The sequence below is a fragment of the Apium graveolens genome, chromosome 11 (genome assembly GCF_009905375.1).
Source record: "Apium graveolens cultivar Ventura chromosome 11, ASM990537v1, whole genome shotgun sequence".
NCBI classification, from domain to species: Eukaryota; Viridiplantae; Streptophyta; class Magnoliopsida; order Apiales; family Apiaceae; genus Apium; species Apium graveolens.
Window position 1 is genome coordinate 103660610 of NC_133657.1, and position 24991 is coordinate 103685600.

The following is a 24991-nucleotide window of genomic DNA, read 5'->3' on the forward strand; positions in this document are numbered from 1 at the left end:
TGACGTCTCCTTTAGCTTTCGGAAATTCTCCGATAAGATCAATTCCCCACACGGCGAACGGCCACGGGCTTGCCATAGGCGTCAAGAATGTCGCCGACATAGACGAGTAGTTTGCAAAGCGCTGGCAGCGATCACATGCCTTGACAAAATTTGTAGCATCTTCTTTCATTGTGGGCCAATAATATCCTTGGCGCAAAACTTTCATTGCCAATGAGCTACCCCCTGAGTGATTGCCACAGATTCCTTCATGTACCTCTCTTAGGATGTAATTTCCTTCTTCTTCTTCAACACATCTAAGCAGAGGTTGGTTGAACCCTCTCTTGTATAGGACTTCGTCGTATATCACATATCTTGCAGCCTGATAGCGGAGTCGGCGAGCCCTAAACTTATCCTCGGGGAGTATTCCCTTACAAATATAAGCTAGAATGGGCGTCATCCATGTTTCCTTGGGAGCCTCATCCACTTGCATAGTTTCTATCTCTGGGATACTAGGAATCTCCTGAATTTCAAGAGGGATGGATCCTAACAACACAGCCTCTTGTTGTGACCCCATTTTTGCCAGAGCATCCGCATTACTGTTCTTCTCCCACGGAACACATTCCAATCTAACTTCTTTGAACATTCTAATCAGGCGTTGTGTACCTCTCAAGTATAATTCTGTTCGCGGGCCTCGTGCTTGAAATCCCCCGTTCACCTGATTCACTACCAACTCTGAGTCACTTCTTGCAATTAAGTTTCGCACCCCCATTTCCAAAGCGATTTTTAGGCCATTAATCAGCGCTTCATACTCCGCATCATTATTGGTTGCATAAAACTTGAAATGAATTGCGCTCATCAGATGGTGGCCTTCTGGAGACACAAGCACTATACCCGCACCTGCTCCTCCATTATTAACCGCCCCATCCACATGCAAGATCCACCAAGGATGTGGATACTCCTCCAAAGACTCCTCGACATGAGGTGGATGTAACATTACCAAAGCTTTATCATCAATTTCAGAATCAAACTCCAACAAGAAATCGGCTAAGGCTTGCCCTTTTATCGCTGTTCGGGGCACATATTCCAAATCAAACTGTCCCAACTCCACAGCCCATTTCAACATTCTGCCTGATGACTCTGGTTTATGCAGGACCTGTCGCAGCGGGTACGCTGTACGAACTTCAACTCTATGGGCCTGAAAATACGGCCGTAATTTTCTTGATGCAAGAATCAGGGCGTAAACCAGTTTCTCCATGCTTGTGTAGCGAGTTTCAGCGTCGTGTAACTGCTTGCTCACGTAGTACACTGGTGATTGCTGCCCATCTTCCTCTCTTATCAAAACTGCACTGATCGAATATTCAGACACTGCGAGGTACAATATTAGAGATTCCCCATCCAACGGTTTTGACAACATGAGAGGGTTTCCCAGTTGCTCCTTGATTCTTTTGAAAGCCTCTTCGCATCCTGACGTCCATACAAAGTCTTTCCCTACTAATTTAATCGCTTTGAAAAATTCCTTGCATCTATCGGACGACTTGGAAACAAATTGATTTAACGCGGTGATTCTCCCAGTCAAACTCTGCACCTGTTTCACATTGGTGTGTGACTTCATATCCATCAATGCCCGGATCTTTGCGGGGTTGGCCTCAATTCCCCTATGGTTGACAATGAACCCGAGAAACTTGCCTGACTCCACGCCGAACACACACTTTTGCGGATTTAATTTCATACGAAACCTCCTTAGAATGTTAAACATCTCCACCAGGTGCTTGATGTGGTCACTCTCCACCTCAGACTTTACCAGCATATCATCCACATACACTTTCATAGTTCTCCCGATTTGATCCTTGAACATCATGTTTACCAACCGCTGGTAGGTTGCGCCAACATTAATCAAACCAAACGGCATTCCTATGTAACAATATAACCCCCTGTCCGTAATAAAAGATGTATGTTCTTGATCGGGGCCATACATCGGAATTTGATTGTAACCGGAGTATGCATCCATAAAACTCAACAACGCATGCCCCACCGTCACGTCAACCAACTGATCGAATTTTGGCAGCGGGAAGCTGTCCTTTGGACAGGCCTTATTGAGATCTGTGAAATCCACACATGTCCTCCACTTCCCATTCGGTTTCTTCACCAGTATCGGATTTGCAAGCCATTTGGGGTAGAACAACTCTTTGATCAACCCCACCTCCAACAACCGGTCTACTTCTTCTTTTAATGCTATCGCCATTTCTCCACTTACTGGGCGGCGTTTCTGACATATGCCATTGCAATTCGGGAGGATATTCAAACGGTGACACATTACCTTCGGGTCGATTGCTATTATATCTGAATGAATCCATGCGAAGACATCAAGATTTGCAATTAGAAAGCGGGTAAGACTTCCTCTCATCTCATCATCCAACTGGGATCCCACTTTCAAAACCTTGCTCGGGTCATTTTTATCAACTGGAATAGATATTGTGTCTTCGGCCAGTCTCGTCTTTTTGGCGGGCATAGGGATCCTGGGATCCAAATTGAAATCAAAGTCTCGGGGGTCTTCGACTTCCACTTTTGCATCTGAGGGCGCGTCCTCATTTGGAAGAGCATCAACCTCAATTTCATTCAAGGGCACGTCCTTCTTTCGAGGAACATCCACCTTGAAGTTATTCCCGAGACCTTGCAAAATCTCACTTCTTCCTTCCAACTTTTCCCCGTTAACCTCTTTCTGTATGATCGCCTCTGTATGGTTCACCACCACTTCTTCCATGCTACGGATCCTCAAAACACGTCCCCGTATCAAAAAAGAGTCCCAGAGACGTAGGTTTCTTCCTTTTCGGGGCCTTCAACGAAATAGTGGGCATGGACCTCTCCACTTGGTTTCGTATGAATATCTTCTACATCCTCAAATGGGAGACCTTTCCCTTCATACCTTCTTCTATGGAATTCCTTAACAGCCTTGTGATAGCAGTCGCGTGACTCATACTGTGACCCTCTCAGACTGCCAACTTCGTTTGGCGTTGGGAACTTTATCATCAAGTGGTATATTGAGGTTATCACCCTAAACGCTCGCAACCAAGGTTTGCCGACCAGCACATTATGCGCGGAATCCTGATCTAGCACCTTGAAATCTATCATTTGAGTAACCGACAAAGCTCCTTCCCCGAGCGTGATGGGAAGCCTGACCGAACCCATAACTCTCACTGCTTCCCCAGTAAATCCATAGACGTGCGCATCTTCGAAATACATGTCGCTATCTGGGAAACCCAGCTTTTTGTAGGTGCCGTAGTACAAGATGTTTGTAGAACTCCCATTATCCAAGAAGACTCGATGTACGTTCATTGCCCCAATAAGCGTGGTAATCACCAACGCATCGTTGTGAGGATGATGCACCCACCTAGATTCTTTTTCCTTGAACGTAATATCAGCGGACTCTCCCTTAAAGACCTTCGGGGGTCTATATTCTAAGCTGTGGATGTTGGTGAGCGGTGGAAGTCACGCTTCTCTCACGTTTCTCTCTAGTGCTCGATTACTATCACCAACGAAAGGGTGTCCTCCAAAAATTGCCCTGATACTGCCAGCCCTCTGAAACTTGCCCTCTGCTGTTTTCTCAACATCCTCCGCCCGCGGGGGCTGTCTTTCATCCTTACCCTTGTCATCAAGTCCCCTGCGTCGCTTCACCTTGTCAATCCATTCTCTCAGGTATCCAGCCTTGATCAATTCCTCAATCTCATCCCGCAGGTGACGACACTCATGGGTGTCATGGCCAGTAGACTCATGGTAGTCACAATACTTCTTTTTGTCTCTGCTCTGCCATGAAGTTAGATGGTCGGGCTTCTTGAAGATTCCTCTATCCTTATTTACCTCGAAGATATGATCAATGGACGCTGCCAGCGGTGTATAATTGCTGACTCTTCTCTCGTAGTTCGACGGTGGGCTCCATTCTCTCCGCGAGCTCACAACATTTACCCTGTTAGGGCTTCTGGCGTTTCACCGATAATCTGGGCTCAAGGATCTGTCCCTTCTCTTGGATCGCCCCTTGGAGTTATGGGTATTGTCATTCTTTTTTGTTTGTGTAAGCGACTGCTCGATTGCTTTGAACGACTCCGCCTGCGCAAGCACATCAGCTAGTGACACTGGGTCCTTCCCTTACAGGTGCTTCCAGAAATCCGTCCCCACACGTAACCCAGCTATAAGCAGTATTTTTAATGTTTCATCAGTTGCACCCCTCACCAAAGTAGATTCTGCATTAAACCTTTTGAAATACGAAGTCAAACTTTCTCCTTCCTTTTGTTTCACATTAGCCAGCGTAGTAACAGGTGGTGTATACTTCATCGCGGCTTGGAATTGTGTCAAAAATAAAGTTTTCATCTGTTCCTAGGATGAAATCACACCTGGACCAAGTTTTTGGAACCACTGCTGAGCGCCTTCTCTAAAAGTGGCTGCCAGGAGACGGTATCGAGCCAAATCAGGTACTTGATATACGTCCATTTCAATGTTAAAACGCCCCAGGAATTCCACAGGATCAGAATTCTCATGAAAACGCAAGTCGTTGGTTGTGTTCCTGTATCCTGCGGGCAAGTGCGCCTCCCTCACGATAGCAGCAAAAGGAGAAGGAGCTTGCGCAGTCGCCGTTACTCTTCCTCCCTCAATATGGTTGAGCAACCTCTTGAGGTCGTTCACATTAAACGTCCTTACCCCAGGAATAGTTTGAACATTAGGCTGCTGGGGTTGCTCTGCGACTTGCTGAAATTCCCCTTGAGTACCCCCCGGGTGTGGCACAGGATCTTGCCGCCCCTCGCACTGAGGCTGCGGCTGTGGCATGTTACCATTTTGGTTTTGAATATTTTCCCGCACGCGAGGTTCCTCTTGACCGCGTCACGGAATTTCATCATTGTTCTACGTTCTTACTTGAATTCGCCCGCCGTCCTGGTCATGAGGACACGCCCCAGACCCATTACCAGTAGCGCTGTGGGAAGCTACGGGAATAACGGCGGGGGCTTCTCCAGCAGAGTGTGCTCCACCTCTCCTACCATTGTAGGGTGCTCTTCCATATTGATATCCCATTCTTCCTCGTCCATTCCTCTGATATCCCCGGTAGTAATTCCCGGGCCTTCCTCGCGGAGGGGCACGCTCGTGATCGCGGTGCCGCGTTCCGTCATCCCTTTGGAATGTGGGGGCATACGCGTCGTGTCACGGGGCCTCGCTTCTCCGGCGTTCTCTTCTTTTTGCCATTCTACCAGCAACATCCTCAAGTCGTCATCTTCCAACCTTATGCCAAGCCTCCTTTTCAAGGCTGAAAGATCCCTTCCTTCCTCGTCTTGATTTTGAGTATTCTCCGCACGACGACGCTCGTCCATCATACGCCCAGACCTATGTGGGTGTGGCACTACCTGGTTACCCAGGCGAGGCCTTTCTCTGCCATCAGTGCCCTCATCCGCGAGCTCCACAATAGGCTCTACATCATCAGAGTACTCCAAGCACCGTGGAGTGATTCGCGGGTTTTCCCCGCTCCTCTGGGTATCTCCTTCAACTACAGGGCCTTTTCCCAAGGCATGACCATGACGGGGGAAATGACGACCTCTCCTCATCCTTCGACGCTCCACCGTGTTCAGTCTTGAGTTAAAACTGTTAAGAGTATCCCCCATGCGATACAATTGCTCCAAGATATCAGCGTTGCTGATGAGAACTGGAGGTGTCCCCCCCACATCCGGAGCTCTTGGTGGATCCGCCATATTTCTGGGAACGTAAGGTTCGTGGCGAGTATAGCGCCCCCCGCCTTTTCCTTCAGACCTGCTGTCACTTCCATCATAAGAACTTCCATCACGATTATAAGAATCTTTTCCTCCTAAGATTGCGACCTTAATTAGCACCCCTCCTTCTAGCGCCAATTTGTTGACGGAGGAATCTGGTAACAACAAAGATTGAGGTTTCTCGCCGGAACTAAGATCTGTGACGGTGGTTATTTTCCAGAAACTTAAGCGATGTTTGGTTGATTATGGTTGTTTTGGGCTGAGATTGATCAGAGTAAGTGGTGGCTCTCTTATCAGCTCTCAACTTCTTACCCTCTCAATATACCTACGTACCCTTTATATAGGGATCAAGCCTGACGTAGTTCTCGTAGAACAAGAAGTCTGATGAATTTAGACTTCTTACTCCTAAGCCCAGTAGAAGCCCATCCAATATCCGTCTTCCGCTAGCTTTAGGAATGTCCAACTATGAGGCCCAACCGCGAAGGCCCAAGGCTCGTCCGTAATCGTAGGACTTCACGGATAGTGCATCTCCCTGTCCAAGGATAACACTCCGCTACAACTATCTCCCTTGATTTACGAACGCAGGTATATCCACGGTTCACCCCAAGTGCCAGACGCGTCCCTGTCCCCCGAATGAGGATAACCCACCAGATAGCAGGACAGGTGATCCCAAGCTCTCGGGTGCAAAGTGCAGGATGACTCCAAAGTTCTCCAACGAGGACACCCGTTGAATACAAGAACAGAGCTCCCAAAGCACACACCAAAGTTGACCCCGCATCCCCAACGAGGACACCCGTTGAATACAGGAGGAGGCCTTCAATCATCAGGCATACCCCTGGAGGCCTTCTAGCTTTTCACGGACATCCCCCTCCTTGACCGTCTCAAGGAGGGAATTCTTCAAAGAGTACCTGCAACAAATACATTAGTAAAAATAACTTCCATTGCTCCTCCCCATGCAAGCTCTGTCCTGAACTCATCAAAAGTATATAGACCAAAAATAGGACGCCTCCTAACCCTTTGGGCGCGTCCTCACCTTCATAAATCCAACCCTGTTTCCTCATCAATCGTTCCTTATAGCATGCAAAACCACATGACGCGTCGTAGTGGAGACAAGCGCGTCCTACCTCTTTCATTGCCACAAGATCACGTTTACCAGGTAATTTTCCTAATATTGACGCATCAACCAAAAGTGGGCGCGTCCATATCCAAGCTTCGCTATTACCAGAATATAAAGCACCAAATTAAATATACGCGTATCCTATGTGTCAGGACGCGTCCTATCCTTCCACAACGCAGCATCGGGTTTGACCGTATGTAATCTGCATTTGACCCGAATCAACTCAATGCCAAATTTCAGATATAATAATTAATTTTACTGGCCTTTGTCATGGACTCGTTGTAATCATATACTCCTACAATTTTTCATTTTACAACAGTTTCACTACAGGGGAAAAGTTAACAGAGGACATCATCTTTTTCCGATGTATTGACCCAGTGGACTTTTAATCATGTTAAGCAGGCGATTAATATATATATATATATATATATATATTCACAAAGGTTCAACATTATAGAAATTATTTAGAACAAAAGATTTGCACAAAATCTATCGTGAAGATCGAGAAGCTCGCAATAGAAACATCAAATATTGTTGTTATTTTGTAATCTTGTGTTAGAATTGAAAAAAGTAAAAAAGATAATGTCTTTATGAGAAATCTGTATGAGTGATCGAGCTGACTCAAATATTGCAAGTTAAACAGGCTAATGATCAGACTCGTCACATAAATTAGCATTATCTTCTATGTGATTTTCTGGATGGGGAAAACTTAACACAATGATTTTTATTTAGATTTTTGTTTAGGAACCTAAAAAGAATCACACCCTTGCTTCTATATCCTCTGTTATGCCATAAAATTATCATGATTATTTTATCGAGCCTTAGAGAAAATGGGTCGAATTACCGTCAAGGAAGAAGAAGGACGAGTTCAGGAGAACGCCTCTCCGGTTGGGAGTCATTTGTGACGACTATCAACGATAAAAAATTATGACGGTGATTGTTGAAGTTCACGAAGGATTACGACGATCATTACATTGAAATCTTGTAACAATTATAGTGAAGGAAGCATGTGACGGCCGCTACAACGAGGATGTTACGACGACCACTACGGCAAGAATACTACGACGGCCTCCATAGTAGAATATGACGATAAAGAACAAGTATTGATGAATAAGTCTACAAAAGGTGTTTTGAAGCTAAGGGAGAAAGGATAAATCTATAAAGAAGCAAGAAATGATTCGGGCTCCGGGAAAATATCCTCATACCCCTTAGGGCCCCTGTGCTGTACGGCCGCACAGGGTGACCGCCATGCTATACAAGATGAATAATTATAAAGGATTAGCAAGAAGGTTGCTCCCACAAATAAAATGGGAAGTGAATGAAATATAATAGGTATACAAGAGAAGATGAGGAGCCCCGGAGGAGGTCTCCCATGTTAGGACGCGCCCTAAGCATCCGAAGGAGCCTCCAGAGGACTCCAACCCCTTTCAGGGCGCGCACTGTGAAGAAGAAAGGGTCTGCGGGAGACATATAAAATGTGTAATTCAGTAGTATTGTGGGTTATTCTCATATGAGAGCAATCATTAACACTTAGTGTGTGCTTTGAGAACCCTATCTCCGCATTTGACGGGTTGTCCTCATTGGGAGAGCTTGGGGTTATCTCGTACTTTACACTTATACGCTTGAGATCACTTATCATTTAGTATGGTGGATTATCCTCATTGGGGGGGCAAGGATGCGCTTGAGCATTTACGAAAAGTTACGATAGACGAAGAGAGCGGTAGAGGAAAGGATATTCACCGGCCGGGGAGTTTCCTTATCCGTGAAGTTCCGTAGTCGTAACCGAGTCTTAAGCCTTTGTGATAATTCCGCATTGTTGGTGTGGCGCCCTAAAACCCGGGGTCAGGAGTCTCGGAAGCCACACCATCTAAATTCACACAACTCACACTATAATATATAAATACTCACACTTCACGACCCCACACTTATCACACACACACTTACAGGTTATTGTCTTGGAAACGAACCATCATAATTAGAGTAATTTTACTACAACCCAAATATCATTAGTTTTACCGGGGAGTGACCTTTAGGTAAGGTTAGTCCGCCGACCAAATATACGTTTCTTGTTTCTTACCTTACATAAATCATACTTATAAATAAGCCGAACTATAAACAACTGAAAACTAATCCAGCTTATTCTGACTACCTGAGGTACAACATCAAATAATCTACGGAACAGTTGGCCATTTCCTACACGTTTCCTGGCTGTGGTTCTCATGGCAGGCATCTTGATTCACTGTTGTGTTGTGTCAATTTAAGAAAATAAGTGAGAGCTATAATGCTCAGCATAATAATGTACAGTATGAAAATAATTGTATGATAACATCATATATGATATTTATGTTTTATTTGAAAATATATTTCCTTGGTGATACACACCTTTTTATGAAAACAATTCATTAAGGGGTTTTAATAACCTGCGAATACCTTAATAGTAATCCCAGCACATAGGCTTGGGTTACGGTATTGCATCACAATTCCAATTGGAAGAGTTAGGACATTCACTGGAGCCACCGCATACGATGATCAGTCGTACTACGATAAAGTAACCTTTTCTACTAGTAGAAGGACGAAACCATCATCCCTCGGGTATCACCCTTGTCGCATTCGGGCTACGTGTCCCATTTTCGGGTATACACATACTTCACACGTTCCTGAGTACACTGAGTACCTTCGCCTGCGGTACCTTTGGTAGTCCATCTAGCACACATAGTACTAGAGTCTACCCCTCTCTTTTCCTTTAAAAGAATCCTATCAATCTCGAGAACTCGAACCACATCGAAGTTCCCCAAGCGTTTTGCTTGTTGATTGAAATAGCTTATCTCTCTAAGATATAAATGTATATATATGTATATACGTACTTCCGAGAATTTCGGAGGAAGTACTAAGGATGTGAGTTGACCGTTGTCAACAGATAATTAATAAGGGGGAAAAGTTTCTTCTCGAAACTATATTCAACATTAAATATGTCGGGATAATATTCACCGACGATCTGAAATTATTCGAATGATATTCTGAATTCAGAAAGTATATTTTAAATCAGGATCTATGATTTTTAAATCAATAATAAACCCTTTAATAAATAATTAAATGATAATCGATAATAATCAAACCTCGAATGAGTTTACTCTCTAAAAGATTTATTTAAAATAATATTGTTCAACTAGTTTGTGTTATATAATTAATAATCTATAAAGATTAATCGGGTTTGAAATAAATCAGCGTTGGGGTATACTACTCCCATAATAAAGGAATACATATATAATATTTGTTATTCGAACAATAAAATATAGTTGAGGGAATATAATCGTTGGGAAATCGTTTTAATAAAAGTTCGAGGTGTTTTAATGTTTCGTAAGTGGACGATGAGTCCCTTTAAAACGTACTATTATGGACTTATAACCATTCTATAATATCTCCAGAATGATTCCCGAGTTTTATCTTAAATCCCGACTGATTCTCGGTCTTATATAATACGTCACGCTTAAAGCGAAATAACATTTCACGAAATATACTTATCGTACAACATCGCTACATTATGCGAAAATTCAACAACTACGTATCATGGCAAACATGGTATTTATGCGATGATAGTAAAACAATCCTTTCACAACACAACAGTAAAAATGGAGTTGGGTTTGTAAACTTGCCTGGGTATCTCGAGGTGGAGGATGCTATAGGTTCCGCTCGGAAATCTATAACCATAAACACATTTCATTTTGTTAGGTTCCGTTCTAAGTTACGGCAACTCGCACTCATGCGCTACTTATTATGCACCCTCTCAACTCATACTACCCTTAACATTCCTTTAATTCATATTCACATTGTGGTCACTTCATTTTCCTAAGTATCTTGGGTTCATTCTCATTATCGTTGTCGGCTCCACTTAAGGATTCTTACGGTTTCTACTCGCGCGGTCTCCGCTCCGACATTTTTATAAAATTTAGAAATCATTATTTTTACTTGAAATTTTTATGAAAGTTAGGGAGCTCAATATGTTACTCTCTGTAAAAATTTCATGATTTATGAACACTTTTAAGTCTATTCTTTATATTTTTGAAGTTCGTAATTCGTAGCAGTTTTTGTCGCGTAAATCACTTTTACTAAAACGGCCATAACTTTTGATCCGTAAATCGGAATCAAGCGATTCAAGCACCTAAACGATTTTTATAATATTTTCTATCCTAAAAAAGGTTATTTTTCAAGAATCTACAGTGTACAACTTCGGGACCTTCTGCAGAAACTTGAAGTTACGATTTGTTGGTTTTAACGAAGTTACGTTTACGATCGGGGTTTCGTTTACGCCCTAACTATTAACACAACCACCAAAAATCATCATATCATCATCAACACACAAACTCCTCTCAAGAACATCATGTTCTTGAGGCAACAACAGCCAACCTTAAATCTACTTAACTTAAATCCATGGCTATGTGCTCCCATTTCCATTCCAGAATCTCTAGGGGTCGTAATAGGCCACTAGGTCGCTGATGTTCCGCCTTCACTCTCTGGCATGTCAAGCACTTGCTGACCTACTCTGCTACTTCTCTCTTCATGTTAGGCCACCAATAATATTCCTTAAGGTCACGGTACATTTTCGTACTTTCTGGGTGGATTGAATATCTAGAGTTGTGCCCTTCGTGCAGCAGCTCATCCTTTAATTCTTGCACATTCAGAGTCCAAATCTGGGACACATACCTCATGATCCCCTTCTCATCCTTCTCGCATCTCACTTCTTCACCGGTCAATGTTCCTTTTTCCTCACTCATCTTCTTTTCCTGACATACTCGTATCTTTTTAGTCAGTTCTGGTACTAGCTTAATCTCAAATAATCCTTCCGTTCCCTTACCGGTCATCCTCACATCAAGTTCCATCTTCTCAAATTCCTTAATCAACTGCTCCGATGTCATTATCATCTTGAGTCTTTCCTTCCTACTAAGGGCGCTAGCCACCACATTGGCTTTACCTGGGTGATACAAAATTTCACAGTCGTAGTCTTTTATCAACTCTAACCATCTCCTCTATCTCATGTTCAGTTCCTTCTGTGTAAAAATATATTTGAGGCTTTTATGGTCAGTGTAGATCTCGCATTTCTCACCGTTTAGGTAGTGCCTCCAAATTTTCATGGCAAACACTATGGCTCCTAATTCTAGATCATGCATAGGGTATCTGCTTTCATATTCCTTCAATTGCCGAGAGGCATATGCTATAACTTTGTCGTGCTGCATTAGTACACATCCTAATCCTATAAGTGATACGTCGCTGTATATCACAAACTCTCCCTTTTCATCAGGAAGAGCGAGCACTGGTGCTGACACCAGTCTCCTTTTCAGTTCTTGAAAACTCTCCTCATATTTCTCTGTCCATACAAACTTTTCTGCCTTTCAGGTAAGTCTAGTCAGTGGACCGGCTATCTTAGCAAAGTCTTGCACGAATCTTCGGTAATATCCTGCTAAACCCACAAAACTCCTATCCTCTGTTGGGGTAGTTGGTCTTTCCCAATTGGATACCACCTCTATCTTGGCAGGGTCAACTAAAACTCCTTTGCTACTCACCACATGTCTTAAAAACTGAACTTCTCTCAACCAAAACTCGCACTTAAAGAACTTGGCATACAATTTCTCATTCCTCAAGATTTCCAAGAATATCCTCAAATGTTCTACGTGTTCTTGCTCTGTCTTTGAGTAGATCAGAATATCATCGATAAAAACTTGCCTGGGTATCTCAAGGTGGAGGATGCTCTAGGTTCTGCTCGGAAATCTATAACCATAAACACATTTCATTTCGTTAGGTTCCGTTCTAAGTTACGGCAACTCGCACTCATGCGCTACTTATTATGCACCCTCTCAACTCATACTACCCTTAACATTCCTTTAATTCATATTCACATTGTGGTCACTTCATTTTCCTAAGTATCTTGGGTTCATTCTCATTATCGTTGTCGGCTCCGCTTAAGGATTCTTACGGTTTCTACTCGCGCGATCTCGGCTCCGACATTTTTATAAAACTGAGAAATCATTATTTTTTACTTGAAATTTTTATAGAAGTTAGGGAGCTCAATATTTTACTCTCTGTAAAAATTTCATGATTTATGAACACTTTAAGTCTATCCTTTATATTTTTGAAGTTCGTAATTCGTAGTAGTATTTGTCGCGTAAATCACTTTTACTAAAATGACCATAACTTTTGATCCGTAAATCGGAATCAAGCGATTCAAGCGCCTAAATGATCCTTATAACAATTTATATCCTAAAAAAAGTTTAATTTTCAAGAATATACATTTTACAACTTCGGGACCTTCTGCAGAAACTTAAAGTTACGATTTGTTGGTTTTAACGAAGTTACGTTTACGATCGGGGTTTCGTTTACGCCCTAACTATTAACACAACCACCAAAAATCATCATATCATCATCAACACACAAAATCCTCTCAATAACATCATGTTCTTGAGGCAAAAACATCCAACCTTAAATATACTTATCTTAATCATCAAGATTTTATCAATAACACCCATTACACTAGGTTTACTACCACATACTAAATAGATCTTAAAAATGAACCTTAAATAAAGTTAGGCAAAATATTTTTACCTTTCTTGAAAGATTGAGATGTGTTCTTGAGGATGGTGGAGGCTTGGAAGTGCTTGGTATGATTTTTAGAGCCTAAAACCACCATTGAAATCAAGAAACCAAAGAGAGGTTACTATTCACACTATTCACTAGTGAGTTTCTTGAATTTATTCCACCCATCAAACCTTGATAAAAAGAGATGAAAGAAATTTCTTACCTTAGTTTAGTTGCTAGGAGGATTGGGAATTAATTGGGTGATTTTACAAGAGCTTGAACTTGGAGTTTGGAATTTGAATTCTACCCTTTTTGCATTAGGGCCGAATGGATGCTTGTGAGGGGGTATTTATACTACCTTGGTTGCTTCTCTTGGATGCTTTGGATAAGTTTCTTCTTGGAAGATGAGTTGATATCTTGAAACTAGATTTTATTCTTCCTAGTATAGCATTCTAGGTTTATTCCTTGTTGCCAAATCCATGGATATATCTTTGTAGCTTGCTAGCTTACAAGCTAACTACAAGGTTAGCTTCCTTAGCACACTATTTGCTAGCTAGCTTGGTCATCCTATGGTTAGCTCACTATTTGATGAAGTAACCATGGTTACTTCCTTGCCATGGTTTAGTTAGTGCGTTACGTTTATTTAATCGTTTACGCGTTCGCTCAGTTACTTAAACGTTCTCCGTAATACTTACTCGTAATTGGTTTACGAAGTAATTCCTTTCGTATTTATTCCGTATATTTTTATTTATCCTACTTAAATATAAATCCGTAGGATTTTAATCTCGTAATTATATTGTGATTCTCGTAATCCTCGATAAGTCGTAAATACGGTCGTTTTTCAAAGTTCGTTTTCTTCGAAAACTAATAGCGTTTACATACACTCATTTGGTACGTATAGTCGTAATATCAATTCCGAAACTCATTTTCTCATGCACTACATAGTGTGAGCTCAAAAGTTTTTCCCGTCTGTCAGGGTTACTATTCATTAAACGTTTTACAAGGTCTCAAAAATTCGAGTTATTACAGTTGGGCACTCCTAAAGTAATTCAATGTTCGAGTTATAATAGAAAGTTGGTTTGATAACTCCTATTTGGTCACGGAATGAGAAGCCAATTCCATCTATGTTTCTTGTTCTTCAAGAACTATGTCCAGCTTGATTCTCTATAAAAGGAGGTACGTAGACATATTATGAGGATACGTGTTTGAGACCTCTGAGAAGGAAAATATAAACCCTAGAAATCTCTGCCCTTTCTTAAGCACAAATGTAACAACTGGGAATTTCGTGACGTGATTAAGTGAATAAAGTATAGTTTTGTGCTGTAATTGTGAATTTATGTGAATAAATAAAAGGTTAAATGATTTTGGGGTTAATTGTCATTGTTGTATAATAGTAACTAGGAACGTAAAGTAACTCGTTACAGTTTGATGAGTCAGCTGAGGAATTAAGCTGTGTCGTCGGGCCGTCAAATTGAACGGAACCCGTAATAAAAAAGGATTGAAAGTGTTTAAGAACATGAATGTGAAATATATTTGATGATATTGTGTATTTGCATGTTGATTAATTAGTACATGTTCAAATTTGTGATTTGTGGAGTTTTATATATTTATAAAAGGATATAAAAAAAAAGATTTTATTAATCTTTAAATATTTTTATAAAATTATAGAAATGTGATCGATGTGCGAAATTTGTTTTATTGTCTTTAAAATAGTCCAAAGGACTTTTTAAAAATAGAAATTGGATTTACCTTGATATTTTTATATTTCAAAATTATTTTATGAAGTTTACTTCTATTATTTGGATTTATTTGTAAAATCTCTAGTAAATAATCTATTTATGCATTAATTTATTTAAAAATACTAGCGGAGAGCTAATTTTGTATTTTACTTTAATAAAAATCAAATTTCAAATAATTGCACTTTGTGTGAAGAAAAAATATATTTATTTTGTTATATTTTGGCATAAATAAGAAAAGTAGAAAAGAATTAAAATGGAGAATTACCATTCTACCGTTGAGTGTATATATATATACACCCCTCCCCCTCCCCCTTTTCTTTTTCTCCACCCGGTTTTCTTCTCTCTCTTTTCTTTTCCCTCTCTCGGCTTTGTCTCTCTCGGTACAACACTCTCTATCTCTCTCTTGTTTCATTCAAAAATCCTCCATTAAATTCAATCTTCACCCAAGATTTGAGTTTTTTGTACTCTATTTATGCATAAAGATGCTTGCATGTGTGTATTATGTGTGGTTAGATGTGTTGCTCGGTTTTCATCAAGAACCATTCGATTCTTAACCTTAAGATTATTTTTGAGTTCGATTCTTTTAAAAAAATGATGATTGTGATGTGCATGCTAATAATCTTGGATAATTGTTGAAATTGGTGGTTTTTGGTTGGACACCCTCGAATGGGGGCACCACCGAGAAGCAACTGCCACCGGCGATGAACTCCGGTGAGTCGGTGGTAAGCTATGATGCTTGACTAAGCTATATTAATTCAAAAATATTCATTTCGAGTGTTGCATGTTATGGATTTTGAAAATTTTGAATGATGTTCTTGATTTTAAAAGAGACTGGATTGAAATACTTGTTGTAATCGACTTATACGATGATTGTTTATAGTTTTGATTCGAATTATGGTGTTAGTTTGATTGCATGAATGATTTGATTGATTTATGGGCTAAATGTTATATGCATGTGTCAAGTATTTGTGATTGCATGTTAAAAATTAAGTTTGTAAAGAGTCAAATAGTTAATTGTGTAAAGAGAGGTTTAGAGTAATGAATTTAGTATGTTTAAAATGGGATTTTATTTTTGATTTGAGTTTCCAAGGATTTTTGGATCGAAAATTTGGATGATGAGGTTCGTTTTTTTGAAGAAAATGATTTGAATATGTGGTTCTTGGCTTGAACTTAAGTTTATGCTTAATTCTTGAACTTGCATAATGATTGTAGTTAATTGGTATAAGGTTCTTGAAGTTGCATTTTGGTTTTGTTACTTGTATGTTGATTATCCAAAAGGACTTTGGTATACTTTGTGTTGGGTCAAAATTTTGATAAGCAAAAAAGGAGAAAAAGTGTTTTTGTGTCATAATATTTGAATCGATGGTTAATTGCTAAATATTAAGTATAGTTATGATATTAAGGATGTATGAGTTTATCGTATTATGTGTTACGTGATTATACTCGAGTACAAAAGTTAGGTGATATCGCTATTTGGGGTAATTGTTAGACGTTTTGAGAAACATCGAAAGTGGATTAAGTTGCTAATTAGGGATTCTGTTTTGGATTATAGATTCGGATATCGGAGGCATTCAAGCTAGTAAAGGGAAGGATATCGTATGTGGCAGTAGCTCAGTACCCGTTAAGCAGGAAAGCAGTTTAAGGCAAGTAACTCTGCCTTCTCTTATGGTTTGATTATATAGAGGATATTATCAATGCCATGATAAAGTAGTGTTACCTTATAATATTTATGATAAGTCTGTTATTGATTTTTGAGAAACCCTGATATTGTTCTTTATAACAACTTATTATCAATCCCTGTTGATCCTTTATAGTAACCCTATTGATCATGATACTTATTACATTGCTCCATTACTTTGTTATCTTTGATCTCGTAAACCTAAGAGAACCTTTATGAACCTCCTTACGTAATGTCTTGATTAACCTGGATTCTTCGATAACCCCTATACCTTGTTATGTATTGTTCTTTGGAACTATTCTGATCCCGAACCAGTATACCCTGTTTAACATTTGATCAAGATCCTTAGTATTGAACTCTATTTACTTAGTATTCGATAACCCCTATTTACTTTCGATTCAATCTCATTTCTTGAAATCTTGAATTGAACTTAAGAATGATTTTCGACTTCAAAGAGTCCAAATGATTTCATATTCTTGGTAATGATAAAATGAACCTAGTGAACTTTTCCTACTTCCAACACAAAGGTTTTCCCAACGAATTCCTGATGGATTGGATAGAGACGTAAGAGACTAGTGGGACTAGTCCAGTCTCATAAGAGGCTAGTGGGGCTAGTCCAATATAAGGTTGATACAATGCCATAGGTACCATAATGACCAGATGGAGGTCGGTGTGGGATGATCACCCGTATTATATTATATAGATGGATATTCCAATCAAGGGTTCCTTTATGTTTTATAAAAGAGAAAATGAATATAATCTTTAAAGCAGTTTTCTTCTTTTAAATGAAACAAAATGAAATGATTTATATCTTTAGTAAAGATGTGAAACCTGTGAACCCTGTCACTCTAATTGGTTATTGAATTTCTAAGCTTGAATGATCGCTTCTTTCAATTGAGAAACTCTTTCAGAGTCCTGCTAATGATTTGTGATGAATGTCGGCTTTCATTCCATCCTGAGCCTTAATTCTTGAAAGCCCAAACCCCAATCATATATAGCTTTCACCTAGAGATTTAAAGTAGAATGCCTAAAAGTTGGATATAGAAATTATTGTTGCATTATAGAACTATTTATATAGATATTTGCTGAGCTTCTTTGCTCATTTATTTGCTTCGATCTAACCATGACAATTAAGAAAGAAGATGGCCAAACTTAGGCGCACCACTCGCAAGAGCGTTCCTGGCGGTCCCTACCATGTTGTAGGTTTCCAGATGCCAGAGCAGGTAGTTGTTGTGTGTGTGAGCAAGCGTGTTAGTTAGAAGGGCTATTCAAGTTGATTCAGATACAATGGGTTATCTTTCAGTTCCATGTTGGAATCAAATGAATTTGAACTTAATTTTATTTTGGGTTGTAATATATTTATTCGGGTTGGTAGTTGTAATCTTGTCTCATACTTAATCCTGTTTAGATCTCGTTATTATTTAATCAGGGTTTATTATATCTGTTGTTGTTATATTATTTTAATGGTGTGTGGGTCCTCACACTACAAGAAAAAGTCCATAGACATCGGTTTTTGGCCGATGTCTATGTTGTTTGGCAACCGATGTTGATGTCGGTGATGTCTATTCTAGACATCGGCCATAACCCGATGTCTTTACTTACTTAGACATCGTTTCTGGAAAAAAATGATGTTCATGCATTGGTTTTTGACAAAAAATGTTAGAAATAAATAATTTAATAAATAAATTACACCTATTACAACAGATTAAACATATTACGAGCTATGTTTTTTTCCACATAGACATCGTGTATTTTCATTTAGGTGATGTAAAATCAGATATTAAACATCGATTTCTTTAGTGAAATGTGATGTCTATATCGACACATAGACATCAGTTTTATCTCAAACAAAGTGTTGTCTATGTTTAATTTAGATTTGAACATGTCATTCTTTGACATCAATTATTCATCTAAAAGCGATGTACATTAACTTTTTTGACATCAGTTTTTCTTCTTAAAAAGTGATGTCTATATTGTCACATAAATATCAGTTTTATCCCAAACAAAGTGATGCCTATTTTCAATTTATACTTGAACATGGCAGTCTTTGACATTAATTTTTTATCTAAAAGCATGTACATTAACTTTTTTGACATCAGTTTTTGTTCTTTAAAAGTGATGTACCATTGCTTTTGTAACTAAGATATATCAAATATACGGAACTTGCACTCAAGTAAACTAAAGAAATAATAGATTTGAATACATGCTTAAATACATAGTCTGGTCCTTTATCATCATCAAAATAAACTGCATCTTACATTGAAAAGATACTAGTTTGTTCTCTGCTATGCCCATCAATTCATCATCTATATATTTTGGTGAAGCATCTACATTCTCAGGAAGACTGGATCCAAGTTCCCGTTGTGTTTTAGAGTTTTGTCCACCAGTTGACTTCTGCAACACGTCTAAATAGATGCATGTTCCAGCTAATTCTTGGCTAATTCTTCTGCAACACATTTAAATAGCAGCTGAACAAACTATATATTTTCTAACATATATGAATATGAATTTCATCACTCCCATCTTTTTATCTCATATGAGATGTTAAAAAAAACATATCAAGAAGTCTCTTTGATACTAATGATATGAAGATAACCCCGATATCCCCGAACATATTCTTTGAACTTAATTTTGTTACTAACTGCAAAGCAACAGATGAACAAGTTGACAGGTTAATGAACAAAGAAACAAAGAAAAATGATACAGTTGACTAGGCTTAATAATAATGCACGATAGCCATAGTACAAAGCAGAGTTCTTCATCCGGGAAATTCTTTCTGGATAAATGCAAAGATTAATTATATTACAAATATTATGGATATAAAATGTACCTGCTCTAGTCCATTTTTATGTGTTATTACATCCTGTAGTTTCAGATTGTCAGATATTGCGATTTTGAATTACACTTAATTAAAATAAATTAATTACATTGTCATACCACGGCTCCAGATACGATGACATAAAAGTCTGTTGGTATCTCATTCGGTAAGATAATTTCAACCTTGGGTGGAAAATATTCTGCTTTTATTTCTGAAACCTGTCAGTCAAAAGGCACAGCATACTGCTCAGGTAAATTTACTTGTGTAACATAAGTACATGTAAAAGTTCTAAATGATCTCAATGATAATGAATAGTAGATTAAAAAAATTTAGGAAGAACAGAGCCAGGGATTTTACATCTGTTATTTATAAAATGAATGTTAAAGAAGATAGAAGCGCATTTTACCATCTGGCTGATAAGGTCTTCAGAGACATCTTCGAAAAGGTAGGTATTCTCTATAGTTTTATGGAAAAGATGCTAAGCGATGCTAGATCTGATTGCTTTCGGCAGATCTTCAAGCACTTCTTCATGCTGTAGTTCTGCTGTCTTGAACTTGAGTTGCATGTGTGCCGGCATTTGCTCTTTCAAACCCTCTGGAAGCCTGTTTTTACTTGCATATCTCAAGATCTCATTTATGGAGTCCCTCTACAAAAATAAAACATCAAATGAAAGTTATATAGTCTTTGTGCTTGCTATGCTAGCCATTCTTAGCTTTGTTTCTTTACAGTTGTCCCGATAAAATGCATATTTGGAAATTAATCCCGAAAGTTAGAATTTAAATATTCTTTAACAATTTTAGAGTTCGAGTTTCTTAAAAACAGTGCTAAAACCTCATAATAGACCTAAGGATAGTTAAAGGTGAAAAGAGAGGAGACATTACCATCACAAATGTTTTAATAGCACTATGGACAATGAGATTGGTCATGTTTCCAATCAAATAGGCAGTGAGGCCAATATTGAATAGCATATAGAAGATGTTGAAAACTTTTTCTCCTGTATTTTTCGAGTACAAATCTCCATAACCAGTTGTAGTAAGCGTCACAATTGACCAATACATCGCATAAGTATATCCCAACCAGATGCTTCTATTTTCAAAGTTTGCAACTTGAGCTCCGATCCACGTTTGCTCTGGTATTTTATGGTGTATAGCAAGCCAGAAGTAGAAACAAGCTGCTGAGTGCACTGCAAATAATGTCACCTGTGAAAATCCAACAACAAAACCTTTTTGAAAATGAATGATCACCTAACCTTCAACTCAATCTGAATATTTGGAACTCAGGACCCAAGAGAATTTTACCAAATTGGAATTCAAAAATTTCTTTTCTCTTAGACTTGACTTTATTAATGAGTGCACGTATGCATGTGTTCGTGTTACAAACACACTTGTATAATGTGCATAATTTGTGAAGTTAACACGTAGAAGGGACATAGAAAGAAGAACAATATTTGGTTTAGGAAGATGAAGTGGTTAGAAAGAAGTATATACTTACAACAATAAGTTTGCAGTATCTCGTCCAGAAGTAACTGAATCGTGTGTCTTTCTCTAATCTGTTAAAATTTAAAAATTCTAAATTAGAGTCATAATTTTAAAAACTATTGAAACAGTTGGATTTTCATCTCAAAGATATGTCAAAATGTATTTTGAAATTAATCTGTTTACAGAAAAAGCTAATCCTTCTTCACATGTCAATTGTGCCAAGTCTCTAGTCAAATGACAATACGTGTGCTTAAAAGAGAGAAGCATCAGAGAAACTCCTGAATCTAGGTTGTAAGTAACAATTCAACTAGGTTAGAATCGAAGTAAAGCTGAATCCACTAGATTTACGCCTCAATTGCACATACACTAGTTACACTAGTTACATACATGATTTTATACTCTTGATGTTGCAGTGTATATTAATAATAGCCGTGGAATGTTATACCTAGAGAAGAGTTCGCTGACACGCCTCAATCGCCAGAGACTGAGCAAATTGAGAAAACCAAAAACTTCTCCATGGTGCATTTCTCCTTCAAAAATACGGTATATTGTCTGGAATGGTAGCGTTGATGCAAGATCCATGGGAAACCATAGATGTGTAACATACCTGAAATGACCAAAGAATACATTAACATACAAAAACAAGAAAACCACATCGTAAAGATGCAAGAGGCATCAAAGTAGGAATCGATCGATGACATTCTGCTCATCTTAGTAGTCCCTGTAGTTGTTAATTATCATCGACCTAAGAGCATGTTTATAGGTATGCTAGGACTTTGGTGTTTGCGAATGACAAGCACCAAGTTATAAAATGTATATATCGAATCTAGATACATATTTCTGTAAATTATAAGGTTTATTAGCCCTTTGAGCCAGGACATAAAATATATAAAAATAAAGTTGATATAAATTTATGCAAACAAAAATTTGAAACTTCAGGGGGAAAATGATTGTACCTTACAGCTATCTGCTTGTGGTCATCTACAAGCAAATAAGTAGATTTTTCCAGGTAAGCTACAAAGAAAGTGAGAATGATATCAATCGCGAAGAAGGCATCGACAACCAAATCAACCGGCAGAAGTGATCCAGTAGAAACCTCCTTAAAGGCTAATTCGAATGGAGATGACCATGCTGAGTATACGACCAGTAACACTAGAAATGCTTGCCACCACCTGCCTCAAAATCCAAGCACTCCAAAGTTACTAAGTGCATATAAAAATTCTAGTTATGCACAGCACTGAAGTTGAAAAAAATGTAGTGACATATGGCACTCCCCGGCCCTGGAGTGACCCCAACTCTATCCTAGGCAGTAGGCAGAACCAACATCTTAGAATATCGGGTTTCAGCCTACCATGCTCTCCCTTAAATCCTCCATAGTGACATTTACAAGTACCACTATCAGTGGCTGTTACTACTTACCAAAACTGATATCACAATAGTCCTCTTTGGTGCAATGTTACACAATATACACTTAAATAGATGCAAGTAAACACTTCTCACTACAACTCCCTTGATTATACCCAAGATTTCATCTACAATCAAAGTACCTTAAATATAAACCAAAGATTACCTCAAATAATAGTTGTATCATATAGAAAAACAAAATTAAAAAATTAATAAATGAAAGATAAATCCAAGTAAACGAAAATAACATGCTAATTATTACCCAAACCATATTCCTTATAACCAACAAAGAGTATTAAAATTAAAAACCCCAATTTAAAAAATTAGGGTTTCGATTTTAAAAATCCCCAATTTAAGAAATTAGGGTTTTGATTTTAAAAAACTTAACTGTTAAAGCAGAGAAGACCATAATAGTATTCATGTAAAGGAGACACCAAGAGATTGTTAGCAGACCGGTGAAGGTGATTGTGATGGTGAACCCAACGGACCTGGTGGAGATGGTGGATACTAAAACAACAGAGCTGGTGGCGGTGGCCATTAGAGTAGCGAAGGTTGTAGTGGTGAGAGACGAGTGAGAAAGAGAGACAGAGAGAGAGAGAGATTTAGTGGGGGTTGAGAGACGAGAGAGAGATTTGTGAGAGATTTACTTTTTTTTTTTGTTTTTAGTTTCTCTGGACAGGGGGAATAATTGGCAATCAAATGAGGGAAACTTTTGTAAAATTTCACTAAGGGGGGAAATAAATTGAAGTGGCCCGCGCTGATTTATTTTAGAGAACTTTAGACATCGGCTGTTAAATAATCGATGTCTTCAAATAACAAAGATATCAGAAAAACACGGGGTGATGTTATTACCTCTTTTAACATCAGTGGCATCCGCAACCGATGTCTAATGTGTGATGTCTATTCAACTTTTTCTTGTAGTGTCATTTCCTAACCCTGAGATTAAAGGCGTCACAACAAATCAACGCACTCTGGTGATTTCTTCAATCACCGACCACCGCTGCAGATCTTGATTCCGGCCGCGAACCTCAAATTTTTGTTACCCAAATTCCTTCATTAATAAATTGGTGCTAGAAGGAGGGGGCTTGAATCAAATTGAATTTTAGGAGGAAAAGATGTCTAATAATGATGGAAACTCTCGCGATAATGGCTACAATCTGATGAATATGAACGCTACATGCAAGATCAATACGGGGATGAACGTTATCAGCAATATGAAGATGAACATTATCAACAACATGAAGATGAACATTATGAGGAAAATGAGGATGGATGTATGAAAAGAAGTCTTGAATAAAGGAGAAAAGGAAAATAACATGAAGATGGTAACCACAAGAGCAATAGCTTGGGAAGTAGAAGTGATACTTGGTCAGATGCCGGGATCCCTTTTTCTTTTTATGTTGTATTATGACTTTATGTACTGTTGATTGGAGCTAGTGGAGGTTAGGTAGAAGTTGGGGTAGATAGGGGATATTTTCCAGTTTTTCCTCTTTTTAACCCTGCTATATTATTATATCTTATGTCAACACTTGTTGTATTCGAACCTTTTATCCATGTACCTTTGAATCGTTAAATAAATCATGGATCTTTTTCTATATTGTGGACCTTTGAGTTTTATAAACTATTCTACACATTATGTTTCCAGGCAACCATACTTAATATCCTGTTTTTCCAAGTAACCATGATCAAACATCTTTGTGATAATACACCTTATGTCATGTGAGAACCTTAACCGATGAGGGAATTATGTAGTAATAGGATTACATGTGCAACTGGGTAAAACTTAAAACTCGCAAATGAATTTTTAAAAGAATCATTATTGATATGTATACCATGCTATCGTATTGATAAATAATTGCTCAATCAGGTTTGTAAGAAATGGCCACTTCACCAAATTACCAAGAAGAAGAAACTTAAACCCAAGATCAAGAATAAAACCAATATACTTCTATGATGAACCGACTCTTTCAACTTTTGCAATAACTCTCAGCCCCTAAAGTCGGTAATTTCAAGCATTTTCAATCCATACATCCCCTGGAGTTTGTAGGATTTCCAGATCCGATTAAAGCTCAGTCTTGGTTGAGAGAAATGGAGAAGGCTTTTGAGTAGCAGAAGTTAAGGATGATAAGAAGGCGCAGTACGCAAGCTATTATCTTAAGGATGAGGCTAGTTATTGGTGGGAATCTTTTAAGGCGTTGCTTGAAGGAAAAGTTGTAACATGGGAAAAGTTTGGAGAGGTGTTTTTAGAGAAGTATTAGCCAAGTTATATGCAAGAACAATTAGAAATGAGGTTTCTGGGTTTCTGAATCTTAGAAAAGAAGACATGACCGTGGCGGAATATGAAGTGAAGTTCTCGGAGTTTATAATATTTGTGCATGAGTATGTGAATACCGAAGCAAAGAAGGACAGAAGATTCCAACAAGGACTTAAGTCGTGGATACGGAGTCAAGTGGCTCTTCCAGAGATA

General features: G+C 38.8%; 1 pseudogene; it reads right to left on the bottom strand.

Moving 5' to 3' along the window:
- Positions 1-18933: 18933 nt before the first annotated feature.
- Positions 18934-23062, bottom strand: LOC141695743 (potassium channel KAT3-like; annotated as a pseudogene).
- Positions 23063-24991: the final 1929 nt, after the last annotated feature.